Source organism: Hordeum vulgare, chromosome 6H (genome assembly GCF_904849725.1).
Source record: "Hordeum vulgare subsp. vulgare chromosome 6H, MorexV3_pseudomolecules_assembly, whole genome shotgun sequence".
In the NCBI taxonomy this organism is placed as follows: Eukaryota; Viridiplantae; Streptophyta; class Magnoliopsida; order Poales; family Poaceae; genus Hordeum; species Hordeum vulgare.
In genome coordinates, this window is record NC_058523.1 from 102,004,406 (window position 1) to 102,027,555 (window position 23,150).

Sequence of the window (23,150 nt, forward strand, 5' to 3'; positions counted from 1 at the left end):
TCTTTTGTTTTGTCCACTTTGGGATCTTTTCCTCACTTAAGGGCAACAGTGTATGTTTTACATGAATAAAAAGAAAAATCATCACACTTCATAAGAAGTACTCAACATAAAGACAAGTGAAAAATATCATGATGTATGCAAATGTATGCCTCTGTCATTGTAGCAGGATATGCAATGATACTAGTGCGTCATGTGACAATAATGAGGGCAAGCCCCAACTATCATGCGGCTCTATGATCAAGAAAAAGCATGTATGAAATGAAGATCAAGTCATGAGATGATGGATGTTACATGGTAATGTATCTCGGAAAGGCTATGGAAATGCCTTAATAGAGTATGGTGGTTGTTTTGAGGAAAGATATAATGAGGCTTATGTATGACAGAGCGTATCATGTCATGGATTTGGATGCACCGGCGGAGTTTGCACCAACTCTCAATGTGAGAAAGGGCAATGCACGGTACCGAAGAGGCTAAAAAATATGGATGGTGGAAGTGCCAACAATCGAATACTCACATTAGTCCGAAGAACTCATACACTTATTATCGGTAACTCTCTATCTAGTTAGGGAATTCAAAAAGAGACAAGTATCCCGAGGAGGAATGTTTGCGGGTTTGGTTATGCTTGTGCATCCTCGACTCATGGTAACGTGAGGGTACTCTATATATTCCAACCCCTCCAGAGGTTAGCGATCAATTTAGTAGCTAGAGTTCTCAACTAATTTTAGTTTTTGAAAAACACACGGATTTCCCAAAATACGACACCTATCACTAATAGGCTCAAGCTCTTGGCACCAATAGTCCAAACATTACTCAAATCAATACCTCAAAACTATTGCAAGTTACTAAAACTTAAATAGCAACCACAATTACCTACTCATGCAAGACACACAACTTAGTGCAACAAGCCAACTATCTAAACAAGATAAGCATGATAACTCAAGAGAGTTCCAAGATAACCTAAGAAAAAGTTTTTAAAAAGATAAGCATGAAAGCTAAGATCTAAGCATGGCGGTAGCTACGAAAAGATGAAGAATACACAAAAAGAATAAGCATGAAAAGCTATGTTGTGTTCTAGAGTGGAATGGAGCGTGTGTGTCTCCCAAACAAGGTAGGATATGTTCCAACTTGTTATGACCAGAAAACTAAACTAAAACAAAACTAACAAGCAAATAGCGGGACGCTCCAAGCATAGCACATATCATATGAAGTGATAAAAATATAGCATGGAGATGGACGACCTGATGATTGTTGATAGAGAAGGGGATGCACGGGTGCATCCCCAAGCTTAGATGCTTGAGTCTCCTTGAATGTTTCTTGGGATGCATGGGGGCATCCCCAAGCTTGAGCGTTTGACACTCCTTTATTTTCTTTCATCATCTCTCCCATCGCAATACTTGAAAACTCCCTTTATACAAACTCATCATAATCTGATTAGAGTGGTTAGTTTCCTTAATAAAATAATTTAATACCTGCTGGAAATAAAGATTTTCATGAAATGCTACTGGTTCTTATGAATGCCAAAGGGTTTTTGCAAATAAAAAAGCAAGCTTAGGATTTGCAAAATAATGAAAAAGCAAAACATGGCAGAATCTCTGAAAACAGAACAACAGGTAGTAAATAATTTATTCGGGGCACTTATGAAACTCAAATCAAAAAACTCATAACAGATTCCAGAAAGACAATTATATAGAGCATGCTGTAAAAAACAATCAGATCAAAAAGATGATCTGGTGAGTTTTGGCGTATTTTCCGTCAAGCAGACAGAATCTGTTTCTGGACAGCATGTCACAATTCTTGATCTTTCTTGCAATCAGAGGCTATAACTTGGCACGAAGCTTAAAAATAAAGATATAATGATGTTGCTGCAGTAGTAACACACATCAAGACCACTAAAATAGAAAGTAAACATATTGGGTGGCCTCCCAACAAGCGCTTTCTTTTATGCCTTTGAGCTAGGCATAATGCAAAAAAGATCAAGTTGTATCAATTGAACCATCATCAAGATCATCAAAGAGCTCTTCAATAATACGACTAGTCTTAAGAGGACTGTCAAAGAGAGGTTTAGTGGCAACACTTCTAGGAGAAAAAGCAAAGGTAGTAAGACCAATTGGAATTTCATTTCCAATTCTATTTAAGAGGGGTATCTCTTCCAAGGTCTTCACAGTTTCAACACCCTTAGCAATAGGTATACTTGTTTTGGGATGAGGAACCTTGGGTACTTTAACGAACCTAGGTCCCTTCCTTGCGGGGGTTTCTACCTTTTCAGTCTTGATGGAGGATAGAGTAGTTCCTAAAGTTTCAAAAATATCCTCGATCTTATCAATCCTAGAAGGATCCACATCATGGGATTTAAGGGTCTCCAAAATTTTATAAATTTTGGTCATGGAGCTATCAAGCCTATGTAAGTTCCCTTGAATCCTACGATCTACTTCATTAATCTTACTCATGATTGGCATCTCTAGCTCTACTTTCTCAAGTTTACTCATAACATGAGATAAAGTGATGTCATCCTTTATGTCAACAATAGGTGGGATTCCGACAAGATTTTACATAACGTTAAGAGCCTCCCCAACGGGAGCTTCCAAGAAATTCCCTCCTATTGTTGTGTCTCGAACAAACCTATGCCAAGAAGTAATACCAACATAAAAATTTCTAAGCAAAATAGTGGTGGATTGCTTCTTGGCGGCTCTATCCTGATAATCTTTAATTCTATACCAAGCATCTTTCAAACTTTCTCCAACCCTTTGTTTGAAGGTGAGAATCTCTCCTTCGGGTGCAACACTAGAGGCAAAGGATTTAGGCATACTGACCAAACAAAGCAAAGTAACTAATTTGTTTGTGGTTTTTGCCATTGTTAAGGAAATCGGTAACTGGTAGTTGCTCGATTGGCTTGGGAGTAGCGATTAATCGATGAATCGTCCTATTAACTGGATTAATCGGTCGGCCAATAATCAGTAGATTAAATAAGAACCTATGAACATATTCTAGTTTTTTATGTATTATACCCTATTCTCGTCCTCTCAGCTATGAGATATACCATAATAGGGTACTGTGTGATCAAATCCTAGCTATTGAGGAGCTAGAGGAGGATGGGAGAGGTTGCATGCCATATTTTTGACCTTTTTGGCCTACGAGTTTGTAGGCCAACTAAGACTAATCGGCCTGACAACCTATTAATCGGTCTAACATGCCATTTAATCGACCTAACAAGCCATTTAACCGGTTCGACAAGTTAACGCGATGAATAGGTGTTATTCGAATCGGCCACCCAATGAGTAGAGATTAACTGGCCCATTAACTGATTAATCGGACGATTTCTTGAACAGTGGTTTTTGGTATAAGACTCTAAAGCAAAAACTAGAAAGCAAACTTACAAGACTAAAAAGCAAAGGTAAAAGATAGTGTGCAACTCCCCTATCTTGAATAGTGGAGTCCCCGACAACGGCGCCAGAAATTCGCTTGATGACGAGATGATGTATATACTTCTCGCCCCTTGTTGGATACCCCAAGTGGAAGGTGGAGATGTAGTCAGCAGCAAATTTCCCTTAATCAGAGACTCTAAGGTTTATCGAACCAGGAGGACTCCTAGGCTCAACAAGTAGGTGTCTTCCACCCGGCGCTAGCAGAAGATGTGGATCTGCACACACAACAAATAACTTTGATCCCAACGAGTATAGAGAAATTGTCAATCTCTCAGGCCTTGTAGTTTGCAAATGATCAAAACACAAGCGGGAACGTAATAGTGATTGCAACGGAAAAGTAAATAAAGCGGTAAATAATGGAGGTGTAAGCAATGATGGAGATTTGGACCAGGGTCACATGATGTTCACTAGTGATGTTTCTCTCTCAAAATATGATAAACAACTATGCTAGGGTAAACAAATCACACTTGGGCAATTGACAGAATTATAATCGCACCGCAATGCTAATTATGCTCCTTGATAGTTAGAGGTTCAATAGTAATGGGCAATACGCCAAGACAAGTAGACCGTTTATCCATCAGCATCTACTTACTAATCATCCACCTTCAGATATCTATCCAGAACATCTCTCCGGTATTAAGTTGCGAGCCTCATCCAAAGTGTAAACTCAAAGCAACGGACAACTGCATTAACGAACTACGCGTAAGGTAAACAACCCTTTGTAACCGTGGTCACAAGCATCGTTGTTTTCTCCCCTGTGGCAACAAGCACATCCCCTAGTCTCATTTTTTTGTCACTCAAGCTAGACATCGAGGGGCCCGAACCCACAATCATGCATAACGCTCCCTCTTGGAGTTATGATCTACTACTTGGCCAAAGCATTAAAAAGCAACAGAGAACATGCAAGAATCACTAAGGAACATAATATAAAATGATAATCAAATATATAACTCATAACAATCTAAACATAATCTCATAATCCATCGGATCCCAACAAACCGAGCATAGCAAAAGCAAGAGAATTACATAGATGCCTTGATCATGTAGGGCAGCTCACAAGGATTAACCATTAAAGCACAAGATTGGAGAGAAGACATCACATAGCTACTGGTCATGGACTCATGGTCCAAGGGAAACTACTCATGGCACATCCAAGAAGCGTCCATGGCGGTGGAGAAGCTCCCGGAGGTCAATCCTCTCTCCGGCACGGCGCCGAGAAGAGGCCTCCTCACGCTCCCGATCTTGGAAGCGCTGCGGCGACGGAACGATGGAGAAAATCGCGATTCCAGAAAGTTTGCGAGGGTTTCTCACGAAAGTCTAAATATAGGCCAAAGGAGGGCACTGGAGGAGGTGGGCCCACCCAGGCGACCTCCTGGCATGGCCTAGGGCCTGGCCGCGCCGGCAGGCCGCCTCGGAGGCCCCTAACCCCCCTCTGGCCCTCCTTCGATGATTCCAGAAAATTGGGTAAAAGCCCCTGCAAAAAAGACATCAGCAGACAGAAACTGGCACTGGGTGCACTGAGTTAGTAGGTTAGTCCAAATGTGTAAAATGATATAAAACTGTAGCAAAACATATAACAATGTCACCCAAAAGATCATGGAACAATTAGAACTTATAGATGCGTTTGGGACGTATGACGGGGCGAAGCGGTTCGACAGGCAAGGGGCGGGGCTCCGGTGGCGTTCCGGCGAGCTGGCCGGGTCCGGTGGCCGGCGAGACGCGGGGACGTGGGGGGTAGCTCGGGAGGAGAGGAGCTGCTCCTCGCACTGGCGGCGGCGGTGGTGGCCGATCGGGGCTTGCTCGGGCCCGATTTGGGCTTGGCGGGCCGGCGGCTGGAGGAGAGAGAGGTGGGATGTGGCGGTTAGTGGTTGTAGATGCATGGAAATTGAGGCAGCTAGGGTTTGGTCCGAATTTAGGCAAGGATGGTTGTCTATTTATAGACAGGGGCTAGGGTTAATTAGCAGTTTTTCCATCTGATTTCAACCGCGCGATCGAGATCGAACGGTCCTGGTCACGGGGATGGCTAAGTGGGATTAGTGACTATGTAGAATAGGTTAGGTGGGGAAGATAAGGAGGTTTGCGGCCCGGTAACGATATTTTAAACACCGAAAAACGTCCGACGATAAACCGAAGATGGTGCCGCTATGGTCAGGCATCCTAACTACACTAAAATAAGACCACATGCCAAGTTTCAACCCAATCCAAGAATATTTTACACACACTTTTAAAAACAATATTTTATCGATGTCGTGGGCGCGTGCGTGTGTGGTTGGTCTCAAAACGGTAAACGTCGATAACGGAGAGAACCGGCAACTAATAATGGATGAACGGTTTGAAAACTGGCGGCAACGGAGTGCTGATGCAATGTAGATGATGTGCATGATGCGATGATGAGTGCGACAAACAAATAAATCACACGACGAGAACAGAATAAAAGAAGAATCTTCTGGAGCGTCTGTCTCAGGCTGTTACAGACATCTCACTGACGGCAAGCGCTCCTTGCCTTCTCTCTTTCTCTATTGCTCGCTAGTAGACAAGTGTTGATAACGTGTTTGAATCAACAATTATTCGGTAATCTAATCGATGGCTACAGGATATCATTTATATGGTCTCGAAAGACAAGACGGTTCGGACATTGAATCAACAATTATTCGGTAATCTAATCGATGGTTAGAGGATGTCATTTATATGGTCTGGAAAGACAAGACGGTTCGGACATGCGTCTTCGAAATTTTTTCACTCGCGTAATCTTTTTTGTGTCGACTTTGCCTTAGACGTCACTACACTGTGTGACATCAATGGATAACGCTTGAGACCTAGTGTGGCGCGTAAGGCAAATACGCTACACAGTGTAATATGGCGTCTTGCAGTTGGACACCACACAAAAAGGTTGCACGAGTGACTTTTTTCAAAAGCAGTTCACTTCATGAATTTGTTGCGTGTCTAGGTCAGATTTGTCCATTTTTTCATTTTGCCTCAAAGTTGCTGCCTCCGTCCTTCTCAGGCACCGTGTCTCGGTCGGCAAAGCAATCTGTGTGCTCTATCTACCTAATAATAAAGCAATTATAGTGCTTCTGTTCGTTTATCAATAAAAATACCCTTTCAATTGGCAAATATTACCCACCAATGCCATTCATAAGTTCCAAAAAACGATTCATTTGTATTAAGTGGCCGCGAGTTCCGTTTGGTTCATCTACCACAATGCCCCATTTATTTTCATACTTACACAAGTGGCGGATTGGTTAGAGCAGCACTTCTCCAACGAAGGGACCAAGGTTTGAACCTGGCTTTGCTCTTTTTATGCGCCTTATTTTTCCTGATTTTTAATTGGCGTAAGATCGAGCTATCTGGCTAAACGTCGTTCGATGCACAGTTCAATTTTAGTCCAATTTTTTTTTCACAGATTCATTTAGTTTTTAAAATATTCATACCTTTCAAACACTAATTTCAAATTTAGCATCTTATAAATAAAAATTGCTTAGAAAAAATTGTACATTTGAAATATGATGTTATCTTGCATGTTAATCGTTTTTAAAATTATGTAGTTTCCTCGCGGTGGCCCCGTAGTCTGTCCATTTTCGACCAACACTCATGAGGAGCACTGGCCCGTGTTGTTGATTAAGTTCCTCGAGGTAACTATTAGCTATGCTTTTATTATTAAGTTATTAGCAAATTTAACACCAAAGTTGGGTCTTGCCAGACAAGCTTTAACACTAAATGATTTACCAAGGGGTCCCCATAACAACCCCGAACGTGTTAGGAGCGCTCGGTTATGGAATAAAACACCGATAGTCGAAACTAGGGCGGCAAAAGCGGAACAAATCACCTAGCAAAAGGCCAGGCCTTCCGTCTTTTACCAAGTATATAAGTGCTATAATTAAGTAATTTAAATAAGATGATAATCAAATTACCCATGTTATCACATGGACCAGCTTGCACCTGCAACTAACAAAACTATCAAGTGGTTGAGCAAGCAGTAACTAAGCCAATCAATGTTTGCTAGCAGATGAAGTGTTGGAGGTTACATGGCAATGTTTGAAGACTTATCAGGTGGTAGGAAGCGATAAGTAATGATGGAAACGATCCAACTAGGCATAACAAAGCTAGAAACGGTGTCAAGGTCGCGATCATCTTGCATGTGAGATCTTCAGACTAGAACTGCTCTTATCTTCCTGAACGTACTCAACGGAGTCCTCGAACTCGTTCTTAGCACCCGTTGCTACCCAAAAGAAATAAGCAACCAATAAACACAAGCAAGTGACAATGCTACAAGCAATATAATGCATGTGTGGCATGAAAGGAAGCATGACATTTCTATACTAGTCATATTTCATGCATTACTTGAGTTATTAATATTCTGGATAGAACCTCAAGTTAACTTATTTATAGATGCATGATCATGGCAAGAACGGATGCATCATGAGAAAACGGTGAAAAAACATATAAAGAACGTCGTGAACCGAGTCACAGAACTCCCGAAAACTACGAAAGATGATACGGAAGCCTACGGGGACAAAACAGCAATAAACCAGATGCTATGGCCATCCACTTGTAATCCCAAGGTTGCCACTGGACTAAGCACAAAATTCAAGGTGGAATAAGAACATGCAAATCCATCAAGCACAACTCACACAAAGGCCAAAAAAATATTGCACACAATCTGTCCACAACCAGCATCTTACCACTTTGCACACAAGAAAAATAAAGTAGCTACATCAATCCAATGGCTTCAACCAAGCATCAAAGTAACAGGGCAAGAAAATAATAACAGAATCTCGGACTTAATGAAAATCTTGCTACCATTTCCAACAGAATAGCAACTTTGAAAAGGAATAAAACTATGATGCAACGTCCTATGAATAAAATTGTGGCACTAAGTTGTAGAGGGGTTCAATCACTACAATTCATGCCATTGGTGCAACCACCAAAGATCAACACATCCATGGGAACCACCAACACAGGATGGGAAGAAAATAACGCTTCCAACAATTATTCTAGCAATGCAATATTTTCTACACATGTTAACAGCAAGGTATCCACTTATCTACACGAGTATCATGCCAAACAAAAATACCAGGCCCTGGTATTCATAAAATGCTAGAACTTTCATGTTGACACAAGCTCCAAAGCATTCAGAGAATAATTCCTACAAAAATGACATAGTATGCAGATTGTTGTTTGTCGGCTTGGCTAAACTAACATAGTTCACACGTACATCCAACAAGTTGTTCCCAGGTGCTAGTCTGAGTGTGTGCATTCATGAGTCACGACAAAACAAAATACATGGGCCAAGCCAATAAACTGCATGCAAGGCCCAAGAATTCCTTGTGTGTGGCCACGTAGTTAATTCAATATGTACGAAGGGCTGCCAGCTGGTTGTTTAGTCTATAAAAACTAAACTACTAATTCGTTGGCTCATTTGACAAATACAACATGAACCGATTACCAAACCAAAAACCTTGATTAACCAAATTTTCGGTTTTCTTTTTCACTACGTCTTTTTTGGTTTTCATCTTTATTAAACAAATTTTTACAATAACCGAATGGTAGAAACCAAAATTTCGGTTTATACCGAATGCCAGCCCTACTTTGGATGACCATGGACGCAAACAAATTAGGAGAAAAAATTCAAGCGAATAATCTTCATTCCAAGGTGTGTTGTAAAATTTTAAACTCTATTCTATTTAATAATTGAGGCAAATCTTATGGCTCTGTTTCAAAAAAGAATATAGCAAGAAATTAAGTCTAATCATTGTATTAGAATTCATGCTTTTAACATGTAAAGAAAATTAAGTTTAATCAGTTGGCAGATGAGATTATCGACAAATAAATTTGAAATCACTGCAAATTTGTGAAAACAGTCATACTATTTCAATTTATTTTGATCTTCCATATGCTGATGTTACTCAAAATCCAATACAATGTAATGTCTGGCACGAGACATGCAGATGGGCGTGACATCACTTCATGTACCCGGAGGAAAAGCAAGAATAAGAATACAATGCCAAATTTGCCATGGCACTTCAACCATTTGGGAGAAATGGCTGTCAGCTAAAGAGCGAAAGAGTTGTTCAAATAAACACAGGCAATATGAATTATGCACTACTGCCTCTATCCTGATTTATTGATCACGTTAGTATTTTGTGCTAAATTTTAACAATGTATCTAACTTACAAAATGTTATTGAATGTCATAACAAAAATATCATTGGATTCATATTTGAACATAGTTTCCAAAATATTATTTTCTATGACATGCATTAAAATTTTGATAGTTACATCTAAGATTAAAGTTTGACACAAAATACAAAGAGGATAAGAGATAGCAGTAATCATAATCCAGCATTACCAAAACAAAAATAAAATAACAAATTAAAAAAATGTTTCATTTTAATAGACTATGTTTTTCGTTACTCATCCTCAGATGTTGCATAAGCTTCCCACAATATTGATCAAACAATGTAGGCAATAACGTTTGCAACTCATCATAGGCAAGACAATAATTTGAAAACACATAAACAACGATCATTTACCTAGGGTCTTCAACAGAAGGAGAAAAATGATACATATCCCTTGAGATAGTTTAGTTGAATACGAATCAAAACCAAAAAAGAAGAACATGTAACTGGGCTGACATAGCAGTATGGTCAGCAAGGCAAACAAATGCCAGTTACAACAAAAGAGAACCATAAAATCTTATCTTACCTATTAATAAAGCAAATATTGCTTCTGCCGTACGTCATTCAAGTTACCCCTAAAGTTGACTAAAATTACCCACCAATGCCACCTATAAGTCATAAAAAACGTTTCAAACAAGAAAATCTCCGAACTGGGCCGGCCCATGTATGCACCTCCTATATTACGCTGTGGGCGTTGGAAAAGATGCAGCACACCTGTTTGGGCCGGCCCATGCGTGGGTGCCTGTTTTTTTTTGGTTAGTTCTTTTATTTTTCTTTTCAGTTCCATTTTGTTTTTGTACTTTAAATAATTTAGAACTTCAAATAACTTTTCCAAATTTTAAGAAACTGAGAATTTCGAAATAAAATATTAAAAAAACATAATTTTTTTGAGAATTCAAAAACTACTCACGAGTTTTGAAAAATGTTTGCATATACAAAAAAATGTTTAAATTTTGAGAAAATGTCCATAAAATATAAAATTCAATGATTTTAAACAAAAGTCCGTGTAAAAAATCTTAAAAACAGTTTGTGCCTTTGTTTTTAGTCTCGTTTTTTATTTTAATTTTTCCGTTCCATTTTTTATTTTAAAAACAATAATTTAGAACTTTGAAAAACTTTTGCAATTCAAAAAATTAGAATTTTGAAATAAAAGTTTTAAAAAACATAAAATGTTTGTGAATTCAAAAAATGCTCGGGGTTTTTGTAAAAATATTCGCATATTCAGAAAAATGTTGGTGAAAACAATAAAAGTCCATGATTTTTTTTAAAAATTGTGTATTATTTTTTGAGTGCAATTGGAAAAAATGTTTGCTAATTCAAAAAATGTTCATGCATTTCAAGAAATGTCCTAAAATTTTAAAGACATAATATGATCAGCACCATTGAAGATTTAACTGTTTTTCTCCCGTTGCAACGCACGGGCCCTTTTGCTAGTATATCGGACTAAAACAAGAATCATAAAGCAGACACCAAAAAAGAACATTAAATCAGATAAATCAACATGGCTCAGACATCCAAGGAAGGAATTGGCAGCATTAGCTCTCAAGCCTGGCAGGGCGAAAGCTCTTAGAGGGTGCTTGGATACGTTTTAGTCTCATGACTAAAAGTAATGAGACTAAAACTTGCTAGCCTCACCCATGCTTGGATCCAAATACTAAAGAGACTAAAATTGAGTTAATGAGCATTTATTATCCTCCAAACCCTCCAATCCAGAACTTGCCTGAGGAGTTAAATGAGGAGAGAGAGGACTAATGCACATTTTAGTAGGGGTACCCCTCACTAAAAGATTTTAGCCTCAAGACTAGTTTTAGCCTCTCTTTAGTCAGGGGTGCTTGGAACTTTAGCCTCTTAAAGAGACTAGTTTTAGTCAGACTAATTTTAGTCCCTTGGATCCAAGCACCCTCTTAGGTGGCAACTGTGAATGTTTTCAGAAACAAGCCTAAGATTTATCATCATCACCATTGATTTTCCCCAAATTAAACTATGTGAGGCAAAAATATCTCTACTATTAAAGGAGGATCTGTCGTCGTGATGGTTCAACCTCCAACGACCCCCCTCCTACCGCTAGCCTTTCCACCGTTCCACCAATTTTTTTCAATCCCTCCATAAACCACACGATAAACCAGTCGATTACTTCAATAAAAAACCCTTAAAAAGAGTAATCAGCACGATCAACCTGGCCCACCGCCCCACGACTCCCACGCACATCCCGCCGCACAACTCCCACCCACATCTGCCCGACCCCCTCGCATCGGCGCTGCCCCCCAATCCCCTCGCCTCCATGCTGCACTCCTCTCTCTCTCCTCCAGATCTGGCTGAGTCCGCCGCAGCCGCTATGTGCACGATGGGCCGCGCCCGCGCCATCTTCGTTGTGGCTCCGCCTCGCGCCATGGATTTCTCGGGCGGCGGCGGCGCGATGCTGTAGCTCGTGTGCCTCCCGCCCGCGGGCCGCTCCGCCGTCATGAAGCGAATGCACGTGCCGCCGTCACCGTCCCCGTCCTCCGCCACCATCACCAAGTCCTTCTGCAACGATGTGCTCATCCTCTCCGCACTCCGCCACCCGCACCTCGTCCGCCTCCACGGCTTCTGCGCCGACCCCCGCGCGCTGCTCGTCATCTACAACTTCGTCCCCAACGGCACCCTCTCGCACCACCTCCACCGCCGGGGCACGGCGGCGCCGCCGCCTCTGCCCTGGCGGACACAGCTCGCCATGGCGGCCCAGATCGCGTCGGCGCTCGAGTACCTCCACTTTGCCGTGAAGCCGCACGTCGTTGAGGCCGACATGCGCGCCCGGCTCGGCGACTTCTGCCTGTCGCGGCTCCTAGCGACGCCCGACGCCTTCTCGACGACGACCGGGCGGGAGGTGGCTTGGTGGTGCTGGAGCTGGTGACGGGGCTGCGTCCCGTGGACGTGGGCAGGGAGCGGCGGGACATGACGCTGGCAGACTGGGTGGTGTCCAAGATCCAGACTGGCGAGCTGAGGGAGGTGGTCGACCCGCCCGTGCTCGACGAGCTCCCCGACGTGATGCCCAGCGTGGAGGCGATGGCGGAGCTGGCATTCCGGTGCGTGGCACCGGACAAGGACGACCGGCCCGACGCCCGGGAGGTGCTCGCCGAGCTGAGGAGAATCCAGGGGATGCTCTGTCAGCGTGCGCCTCCAAGGCCGCCTTTCCCCGAGCCCCATTCATGACCACAAACAGAGGAAGGGAAGTGGGAGGGAGGGAAAGAGGGATTGACTACTCCTTGCGGCGGCGACATTGGTGGCAGGATCCTCACCACCACCAAATCCCTACCTGCCGGCCTCCCCACCACCGCCATCCATGGGGAACGAGCTGGCCAACCCAGGAGATCCGTCTGCATCACCCTCTCCTCCAAGACGGCGGCTTGTAGGGATGGAGTGGGGACATCATGTACAACCCGGCATAGAGGGCGACCAGATCGAGCACAGGGCCACCTCTGCTTTGTCATGCACGAGATGCTGCCTCTTAGTCGTCATGGATTGAAGGAAGCAACAGTGATGGTTGTTCATGATGCCTGCGTGGTTGGCATGCCATGGTTGTCCCAAATGCGGTGATGTCTGATTTTCATTAGTGCTCACCTATTTTCCGTTTTTGATCAGGTTAGTATTTGAATCAAACCAGTCAACTGCTTGTTCACTGGATCCTACACTACCACTCATTATGAATGACTTACCTGGCTCTGTAGCGAAGGTTTGGTCTGAACTACTTTCCATCCTGATCTCCTCTACAACATGTCGTTCCATGCATTGGTAGCTAAAAGGTATCAAGTGTGAGTGTGACATCTATCTCCCTCCCAACTCATTTGTATTCATTATCTTTCAGTGTGCCATTGTGCATATTTTATTTGGCATATTTTATTTGCTATTGCGTAGAGTAATTTTTTCAGAATGTGCTATTGTGGATTCTGCAGAAATATTTGTGCTATTTTGCAGATCCATGCTATCAGGGACTGTGCATCTTTTTCCTAAATGATGTAGTTTAATTTTTAAAACAAGATCATGTGTAAAGCAATTTGCCCATGAAAATGCAGTGCTAGTTGTGGATTCAAACACCAACAACCATGTCAACGTCCATGGCTGTGGACGCTTGTGGCGAGAGATGCAGAGCACAAGCATATCACTTGCCTTTTATTGAGTTGTCCATGGCGACAACTGCGGTAGTGGCGTCCTTGCTAGATCTACGCGTGAGTGGTGATGTCAATCGTAGTGAGAGATGTATCAATGCTAATTGTTTGCAGATGGGGAGGATATATATAGATGTAAAGGAGCCTTTTATTTTGTTCTTGTTATCTAGCTCAGGAGAAGTTAATTCTCACTTCGTATTTTCATTATGCAAAGTGGCTTGAAAATAGACTATCTTTGCTCTTTCCATGAGATTTAAGGCCACAATTTTTTATTTAAAAGAGGAGCCGGCCAATTATTTTGTTCATCTTGTCCTTGAGATAAAATCTTATATGCTCTGTTGGGCATCTTCAAACTATAGGTTGTTTCAGCTAATGGGTATCACTGAGTTCCTACTACTAGCTATGCAATTCTATGATGGTCAAATATGAAGTATTATAGAGTGAAATATCAAACACTTTGAGCAGCAGTGTTTTCCATAGTTTCTACAAGCACTTCATATTCTTCTTCATTAGATACCCTAAAGGTAATTTATGAATGGTATGCTTTTGTGTGTTGATCAATGAGCTGAGTTGATGGTTAGAATCTGGGACGCTTGTGAAGCTTCAATAACATGAACTACTGAACTTTGTCAAAATTTGGCATGTGAAGACTCACGTTCGTACTCCGATTGTTTTGAATATGTTTTAGATGGTCACATGTCTGTGCTTGATATATATTTACTAGTGACCTTTTTTTGTCCGTAGTCAGATATTTCAATGTTTGGGGGGCATCCTGGACCCAACATTGTTCTACCCTTCTCTGAAAATGATTATTTCCTGCCATTATATACATGTCCTATAAAACAATGTGGAGTACAATGTTGGATGCCTTTGTTATTATGATTTTTTACCATTCCCTAAACTGCCGCTGTTGATGGTGTCCAGCTTTGGGATCTACACAAATTGAAAAACTTTAGGACTTTATCGCCATATATTGTGCGCATACATAGTGTATACATGCCTGGTAACGTTGACATTCATTATTCAAGGTAACACATCTATTTTGGCTATGCAGGCTGGAGTGTAGTGTTAACCATTGGAGTGAGAGGATAGTATAAGGACCAAGATGGATCAGGGCCAGATGGGTTATGACTCAGCTATGGCGTGTACAAAAGATGGCATGGCAATGTGGTGCTAGCTTAGATGTCTTAGTCCACATACCATTCAGTACAATTGTCAAATTGATGAAATCATATTGAAGCATTAATAAAATAGCCAACTGAATCACTTCAATTCTATTTGCCGAATAAAGTCCAATCAGTTGGCAGATGAGATTATCCACACAAAAATTGGAATGACTGCAAATTTGTGAAATCTGTCAGACTATTTCAATTTATTTTGATCTTCCATATGTTGATGTTACTCCAAAAAATCCGATACAATGTCCCGCGCTGGGCACCAAAACAATGTGTGGCACAGGACATGCAGATGGGCCAAGCTCAAAAGAGACACCACTTCATGTACCCAGAGAAGGTAAAGCAAGAATAAGAATACAATGCCAAATTTGTCATAGCACTTCAACCATTTGGGAAAAATGGCTGTCTGCTAAGAAAGAAAGAGTTGTTCAAATAAACACAGGCAATATGAGCTATGCACTAGTACTTAAGCTTGATTTATTGGTCCGTTCGTATTTTGTACTAAATTTTGACCATATTTATATCTAACTAACTAAATGTTAGTGCATGTCATTAAACAAATATCGTTGGCTTCATATTTGAACATAGTTTCCAATGATATTATTTTTTGTGACATGCATTAAAATTTTGATAGTTAAATCTAAGGTCAAAGTTTGACACAAAATACAAAGATGACCAATAAACCACGACAGACGTAGCAGTAATCATAATCCGGCTTTAGCGCGACAAAATTAAAATAACAAATCAAAAAAGATGTTTCATTTTAGGACACAATATGTTTTTCCTTACTCATCCTCAGACGTTGCATAAGCTTCTCACAGTGTCGATCAAACAATGTAGGCAATAAAGTTTGCAACTCATCATAGGCAAGACAATAATTTGAAAACACATAAACAAGGATCATTTACCTGGGATCTTTCACAGAAAAAAAAGATACATTTTTTGAGATAGTTTAGTTAAATAAGAATCAAAACCAAAAGAAGAGAACATGTAACTGGAGGATTCAGAATACGGGGTGGTGATATAGCAGTATGGTCGGCAAGGCAAACAAATGCAAGTTACAACAAAAGAGCACCAAAATATATCAGACTAAAAAAAGAATCATAAAGCAGACACCAAAAAAGAACATTAAATCAGGTAAATCAACATGGCTCAGACATCCAAGGAAGGAATTGGCAGCATTAGCTCTCAAGCCTGGCAGGGCGAAAGCTCTTAGGCGGCAACTGCGAATGTTTTGAGAAACAAGCCTAAGTTTTATCATCATCGCCATTGATCTCCCCCAAATTCAACTATGTGAGGCAAAAAAATATTATCATGAAGTAAGCAAAGCAAATACTGGTGGTGATATAGCAGTATGGTCAGCAAGGAAAACAAATGACAGTCACAACAAAAGAGCACCAAAATATATCAGACTAAAAAAAGAATCATAAAGCAGAAACCAAAAAAGAACATTAAATCAGGTAAACCAACATGGCTCAGACATCCAAGGAAGGAATTGGCAGCATTAGCTCTCAAGCCTGGCAGGGCGAAAGCTCTTACGCAGCAACTGCGAATGTTTTGAGAAACAAGCCTAAGTTTTATCATCATCACCATTGATCTCCCCCAAATTCAACTATGTGAGGCAAAAAAAATATTATCGTGAAGTAAGCAAAGCAAATACTGGTGGTGATATAGCAGTATGGTCAGCAAGGCAAACAAATGACAGTCACAACAAAAGAGAACCAAAATATATCTCCCCTAATAATAAAGCGCGCAGCGCTTCTGTCGCCCGTCGTCGGTCATTTTGCAGAAAAGCCCTCACAGTTTCAGTTAATTAACCCGCAGTCCAACTTTAAGTCAGAACGAACCATTTTCTGTTGTTTTGCAGAAAAGTCCTCACAGTTTTAGATAATCAACCCGCGGTCCATCTTTTAGTCAGAGCCAAACCATTTTTTGCATTTTACAGAAAACGCCCTGATGTTTCAGGTAATCAACCCACCATCCCTATTTAAGTCAGCCGAAACGTTTTTTTTTTGTTTTAACAAAAAAAAAACCTGACTTTTCAGTTAATCAATCCATATTTTATCTAAAACAAAATTATCCATATCTTTTAAACCGTAACTCCGATTTTAACATGTTATATATGAAATTTGATTAAAAAAATGTGTAGAATCTAAATAGGATGTTATTTTTAGCTGTTGAATACTTCTTAAATATTATTTTTGGTGCAAACTTAATCTGTAATGCACTGTCTTTTTTCTCTCTCTTTCCAACGACCGTACGAATTGCAATAAATATCCATTAAATTAAAACCAAATTGAGAGGAAAGAAAACATCATTAACCACACATGCACACATTTGGAAAATCTTGTGGGGAGAAACAACATATTTCTCATCTTATTCCGAGTGATTGTACATTCAAACGCGTTTTCATTGTGTGAGCACCGAAGCCATCGTCGACAACACAAATGTGCTAATATATTACGTTCAAAGCGTGTGTTATTTTCTCTTCCGTTGCAACGCACGGGCTTTTTTGCTAGTCAGACTAAAAATAGAATCATAAAGCAGACACCAAAAAAGAACATTAAAACAGGTAAATCAACATGGCTCAGACATCCAAGGAAGAAATTGGCAGCATTAGCTCTCAAGCCTGGCAGGGCGAAAGCTCTTAGGCGGCAACTGCGAATGTTTTGAGAAACAAGCCTAAGTTTTATCATCATCGCCATTGATCTCCCCCAAATTCAACTATGTGAGGCAAAAAAATATTATCGTGAAGTAAGCAAAGCAAATACTGGTGGTGATATAGCAGTATGGTCAGCAAGGCAAACAAATGACAGTCACAACAAAAGAGCACCAAAATATATCACACTAAAAAATGGATCATAAAGCAGACACCAAAAAAGAACATCAAATCAAGTAAATCAACATTGTTAAGACATCCAAAAAAATATATTATGGTAAAGTAAAAGAAAATACGGGTGGTGATATAACAGCATGGTCAGCAAGGCAAACAAATGCCAGTTGCAACAAAAGAGCACCAAAATATATCAGACTAAAAATAGAATCATAAAGCAGACACCAAAAAAGAACATTAAGTCAGGTAAATCAACATGGCTCAGACATCCAAGGAAGGAATTGGCAGCATTAGCTCTCAAGCCTGGCAGGGCGAAAGCTCTTAGGCGGCAACTGCAAATGTTTTGAGAAACAAGCCTAAGTTTTATCATCATCGCCATTGATCTCCCCCAAATTCAAATATGTGAGGCAAAAATATATTATGGTAAAGCACATAAAGCAAGTATAATCACAAAAATAACCTCTTAAAAAAGAATATAAAGCAGAAACAAGAAAGATTCAAATTAGTAAAATCAACATGGCTCAGACATCCAAGGAAGGAATTAGCAGCATTAGCTCTCAAGCCTGGCAGGGCGAAAGCTCTTAGGCGGCAACTGCGAATGTTTTGAGAAACAAGCCTAAGTATTATCATCATCGCCATTGATTTCCTCCACTTTAAAATCAACTACAGCAAATACGATATTATGTAATCACAGAAAACGGCTCAATAGTGTTCTGCAAAGGGAGTACAGAACTGTATGCTTAAGTATTAACATTATGCAAAAAGGTAGAGCTGGTATACCAAGACAATAGAGGCATACTTCAACCAAGCAAGGATAGCAAGAAGTCAACTGGTTAGTGCAATACAAATATAATTACCATAGCTGCAACAGATTCAAATGAATCACTCTTCTGACTTATGAGTAATGCTACCAACTACCATGTGGAATCTTCAAACCTGACATTCCAGTTAAAAAATGTATTTACATAAAAACCACATTTTTACACACACAAAATTGAGTATTATTAGCCGCCCGAAATACAATGGGTAACCCCACCACAAAGTATAGTATCCATAATTTGACATTTTCTTCCCTACTGAAAAACAATGGCGTGTCGGGATTAAAAAATACAATTATCAGGCCAACAAATCCATTAAATTATAAATGTTCGTTTTAGAACGCACACTGTGAGCAAACCATCATCTGCCCGAACGCACATGCCTACACTGAATAACAAGCTAGTATTACACTGAATAACAAGCTAGTATGTGCATACAGCATATACTTATCATATGCACCGGCAGCAAAACATAAAACACAATGAGGATACAACAGCCTACAATGCAGAATTGAAGATAACGGGCCTCACCTCCGTTGAGGATAAACACGGTATTGGGGGTTCTCCGCAAGAAAAGAAAAAAGTGAAGCACTTGAAGAAGACGTTCACGTACTCCAGCTTGGCGGCGGATCTCTCCTCGAGAGATCGATCTCCTTCTGCGTGAATTTTGGCACGCCGGTGGCTCTGGGATGTTCAAGCAAGCGCCGCATGCTGCCGGTAGCATGAGGTTCCTGCTTGAACACCACAGAGCCGCCGGGCTCCGCGACAAAACCGGCAGACGGCGCCCGTCATCCGGACGCGATCCAGCAGAAGGAGACACGGCCCGACTGAGGTGGAGGGCTCGAGGACGGGGGTAGCCGCGGAAGGTGGTGAGCGGCGTCGTCAGCGGGGTCTGGAGAAACGGGCGCGGCGGCTGACGGGAGGCGCTCGGGCGCGGGGCGCGGCGATAAGGCCGGGGTGGGGTGGGGTGGAGGTAGTGGATGGGGAAGAGCAGAGATGGGATCTGAGATCTGGGAGGGTGTGGCGGCGGCGCTCGGTCGATCGCGAGGAGGGTTTGGTGATGCGTAGGGGTGGTGCGCTGGCTAATGTATATAGGGGTGGGCGAACTTCGGGCTCAAGAAAACCAGTTCGATATGGCCCTTGTGGTTCTACACGGCAGGCGTGGAGTTCCAAGAATACACGGTCCGTGCTCTCCGCGGCGAAGCGCATCCATAGCTGGACTGGACGCCCTGTTTAGGCCGGCCTATTTCCGGGGCTGGACGCCCCTGTTTTTTTTTTTCGTTTTTACTTTACTTTTTAAACTTTCTGGTTTTGTTTTATTCGATGTTAAAATAATTCAGGATTACAAAAAGGTTCTAAAATTTCAAAAAAAATGTGAATTTTGAATTGTTGAAAATACTTCTCAAATTCAAAAATGTTTTTGATTTCAATAGAATGAATATTTTTTATAATGATGAAAATTATTTTGTATTTCGTGCACAAATTTTGAACTTGATGGACATTGTTTCTGAAACATGTATGAATTTTTTTAATTGAATTTGATGAACATTTTTATAATCGAATGAACAAATTTTTAATATCGATGAACATTTTTTTGAATTCAATGAACAAAAATTGTTGTGAATTTGAAAAGAAATTTCACCAAAAAGTGAAAAGTAAAGAACAAAAAGAGAAAAAGAAAAGAAAAAAAATAAAAGGAAAAAAAGGAAAATGGCTGGCCCATACGAACACCTCGTGTGCCATATAGGGTTCCCCTTCGTGGCTCATGTGGGAGCTGGAAACAACCTTCGATGAGTGGGATGAGTCAGCCGGCCGCAGGAGGCTCGAGGCCAGCAGCGTGTCACTTTGAGCGGGTCATCGTGCGCCGCGCGAGGTAAACCTAGCAATCCTAGACCAAGGCTGACATGACCATGGGCAGGATTGTAGACGTCCGAGGATGCCCTCGCAGTGACCGGAGAGGTACATAACCGGTAATCGACAATGAAGATGCGGATGCAAAGCAAGGGGATGACAACCCACAAGTATAGGAAATCAATCGTAGTCCTTCTGATAAGTAAAAGTGTCTAACCGAACGAGGAGCACAAGAAAATGACAAGTGATTTTCAGCAAGGTAATTCCTCCAAGCACTCAGAGTAGCGGTAACAGATAGTTTGATAGTAGTGCATTTCGTAACAAGTGAAAAGTAAAAATTGTAACTAAGGTGCGGCAAGGTGGCCCAATCCTTTTTATAGCAAATGACAAGCCTGAAATTCTCTTATGAAGTAAAACGCTCTCGAGGACATATGGGAATTGTGGTCTAGTCACGTTCATCGTGTTTAATTGATTCTCATTCGATATTTTGATAATTTGATATGTGGATGGACCGGTGCTAGGGTGTTGTTCTTACTTGAACAAACAATCCTCTTACAATTACCCCCTCTCACAATCATCCCCAACTACGAAAGAAGAATTAAGATAAATCTAACCACAACATGAAACATATGGATCCGAATCAGCCCCCTTATGGAATAACGCATAAACTAGGTTTTAAGCTTTGTCACTCTCGCAACACATCCTCTACTTATTACTCCCCAAACTTTTCCTTATTCTGAAATATGGTGAAGTGTCATGTAGTTGACGTTACACCACTAAAGGAAGAGCAACATACACATCATCAAAAATATTAAATAGATACCAACATCACATGATTACTTATAACAAGACTTATCCCATGTCCTCAGTAACGAAGTAACTACTCACAAATCATCATCATTGCCGGGGGAATGATCCCCGGGTACCCCAAAGACGGAGAGTCGGACGGGGTGCTTGCTCTCCCGGGCCGGCTGCTCCCATTCCTGCCCACGACCGGCTGCTCCGACCAGCCAGGTGTGCCAGCCAGACGGCTGTCCGGAGTCAACTACGACGTCCCATGCAACTTCATCTACAATGTAACTTGTCCCCTGGGCGCTGGTTTATAAAGTGCCCCAGGGGACGAGCATAGCCTAGCTCCCAAGCTACATATAGCTTGGCATGTAAGCTACCCATTGTTGGCTTTTAAACCGTAGATCAAAACTACCCAGAGCTATACAACGTACGTGCAAAGCTAGCTATACAACCAAGCACGCAAGCTGCTGGATGGATTAGTAGCTTGTGCACGTCGCCGTTATAGTGCAACTGGCTAGCTCGATCAGCGGCGAATCGGAACGACGTACGTCTTCGGCGACGGGGCGACGGAAAAACTGATCGATGGCCGCAGGCTCGTATCGAGCCTGTTAAACTTTGTATTGCTTTTTCGTTTTTCTGGTGTTACAAGCATCACCCCTAGGGTGCCTTTTATACACATCCACAAGGGACTATGAAAATAGACTAGGACTAGGTATCCTAATACTACTAGGACTCGGTTTGACTTTCTTTCCTAATCCTATGTGTACAGGGCAACGTGATTAACTCACATTCACCCCCTAATCACGATGTCCTTACTTCCGACTTGGGTACCAAACACGATTGCTGCTTCTCATAACTGTTATCATTGGCATGGCCTTTGTCGTCCCTTGCAGCATTTGGTGGACCGTCTTTACTGTCGTCAGCTCGTCTGTAGCTCGATGACAATACTCCTTTTTGGTCGTGTCTTCAATCTTCACCTCTTCTTCGGTGCTTTGTAGACTGTCCTTCGGATCATCGAGGGCACATCTTTTGAACCTAAGCGTGACCTGTAATGCCCAAGATGCGACCCTATCCTTAATTTGGCACGAGGGCCTCTTCAGGGATAGAAGCGCATCTCGTCGTTTCGCAAGAATGGATATCGTTACAAGTACATGTACTGAAAAGATGAGATATATGGAATTGGCTTACACTCTCCACAAGCTACATCAGAGTCACATCAATACAATACATAAATATCACGAAGAAGAGCAGGGTCCGGCTACGGATAAAAACAAACGAGAAAAGAACGACGTCCATTCTTGCTATCCCAGGCTGCCGGCCTGGAGCCCATCCTAGATCGATGAAGAAGAAGAAGAAGAAGCACCTCCAAATGAACAATCAACGCGCTCGCATCAAGTAATCTTTACATGTACCTGCAACTGGTGTTATAGTAATCTGTGAGCCACAGGGGACTCAGTAATCTCATTTCCAAAGGTATCAAGACTAGCAAAGCTTAATAGGTGAGGTATGGTTAAGTGGTGAGGCTGCAGCAAGCGACTAAGCATATATTTGGTGGCTAACTTACGCGTACGAGAATAAAGAGGGGGGTGATCTACGCATAGCGGACGTGAGCTAATGATGATCAAAGGAATGATCCTGAACACCTACTTACGTCAAACATATCCCCATAGTGTCCTCGATCGGAGAAGGAGCTCACGAAAGAGACAGTCACGGTTACGCACTCAGTTGGCATATTTTAATTAAGTTAACTTCAAGTTGTCTAGAACCAGTGTTAAACAAAGTTTCCACGTTGCCACATAACCACGGGCACGGCTTTCCAAAAGATTTAACCCCGCAGGGGTGCTCCAACTAGTCCATCGCAAATTACCACAAGACGCATAGAAATCCTCAATCACGAAGCTCGCGATCTCGTCGGACTCCTTAGTGGAAAACCTCAGCA

General features: G+C 41.6%; 7 non-coding genes and 1 pseudogene across 7 annotated transcripts; 1 reads left to right on the top strand and 7 right to left on the bottom strand.

Moving 5' to 3' along the window:
• The first annotated feature begins 5,018 nt into the window (after positions 1–5,018).
• LOC123405165 lies at positions 5,019–12,789 on the top strand (annotated as a pseudogene).
• On the bottom strand, positions 9,835–9,917 carry LOC123406524. The gene has a single exon (XR_006612212.1). It is a non-coding gene; the product is annotated as a small nucleolar RNA SNORD34 (small nucleolar RNA).
• Positions 12,790–15,705: 2,916 nt separating the features above from the next.
• Positions 15,706–15,788, bottom strand: LOC123406525. The gene has a single exon (XR_006612213.1). It is a non-coding gene; the product is annotated as a small nucleolar RNA SNORD34 (small nucleolar RNA).
• Positions 15,789–16,065: 277 nt separating this feature from the next.
• Positions 16,066–16,186, bottom strand: LOC123406466. The gene has a single exon (XR_006612165.1). It is a non-coding gene; the product is annotated as a small nucleolar RNA SNORD14 (small nucleolar RNA).
• A 202-nt stretch (positions 16,187–16,388) lies between these two features.
• Positions 16,389–16,509, bottom strand: LOC123406474. The gene has a single exon (XR_006612172.1). It is a non-coding gene; the product is annotated as a small nucleolar RNA SNORD14 (small nucleolar RNA).
• A 991-nt stretch (positions 16,510–17,500) lies between these two features.
• On the bottom strand, positions 17,501–17,621 carry LOC123406470. Its single transcript, XR_006612169.1, has one exon. It is a non-coding gene; the product is annotated as a small nucleolar RNA SNORD14 (small nucleolar RNA).
• A 386-nt stretch (positions 17,622–18,007) lies between these two features.
• LOC123406469 lies at positions 18,008–18,128 on the bottom strand. The gene has a single exon (XR_006612168.1). It is a non-coding gene; the product is annotated as a small nucleolar RNA SNORD14 (small nucleolar RNA).
• Positions 18,129–18,267: 139 nt separating this feature from the next.
• Positions 18,268–18,388, bottom strand: LOC123406467. Its single transcript, XR_006612166.1, has one exon. It is a non-coding gene; the product is annotated as a small nucleolar RNA SNORD14 (small nucleolar RNA).
• Positions 18,389–23,150: the final 4,762 nt, after the last annotated feature.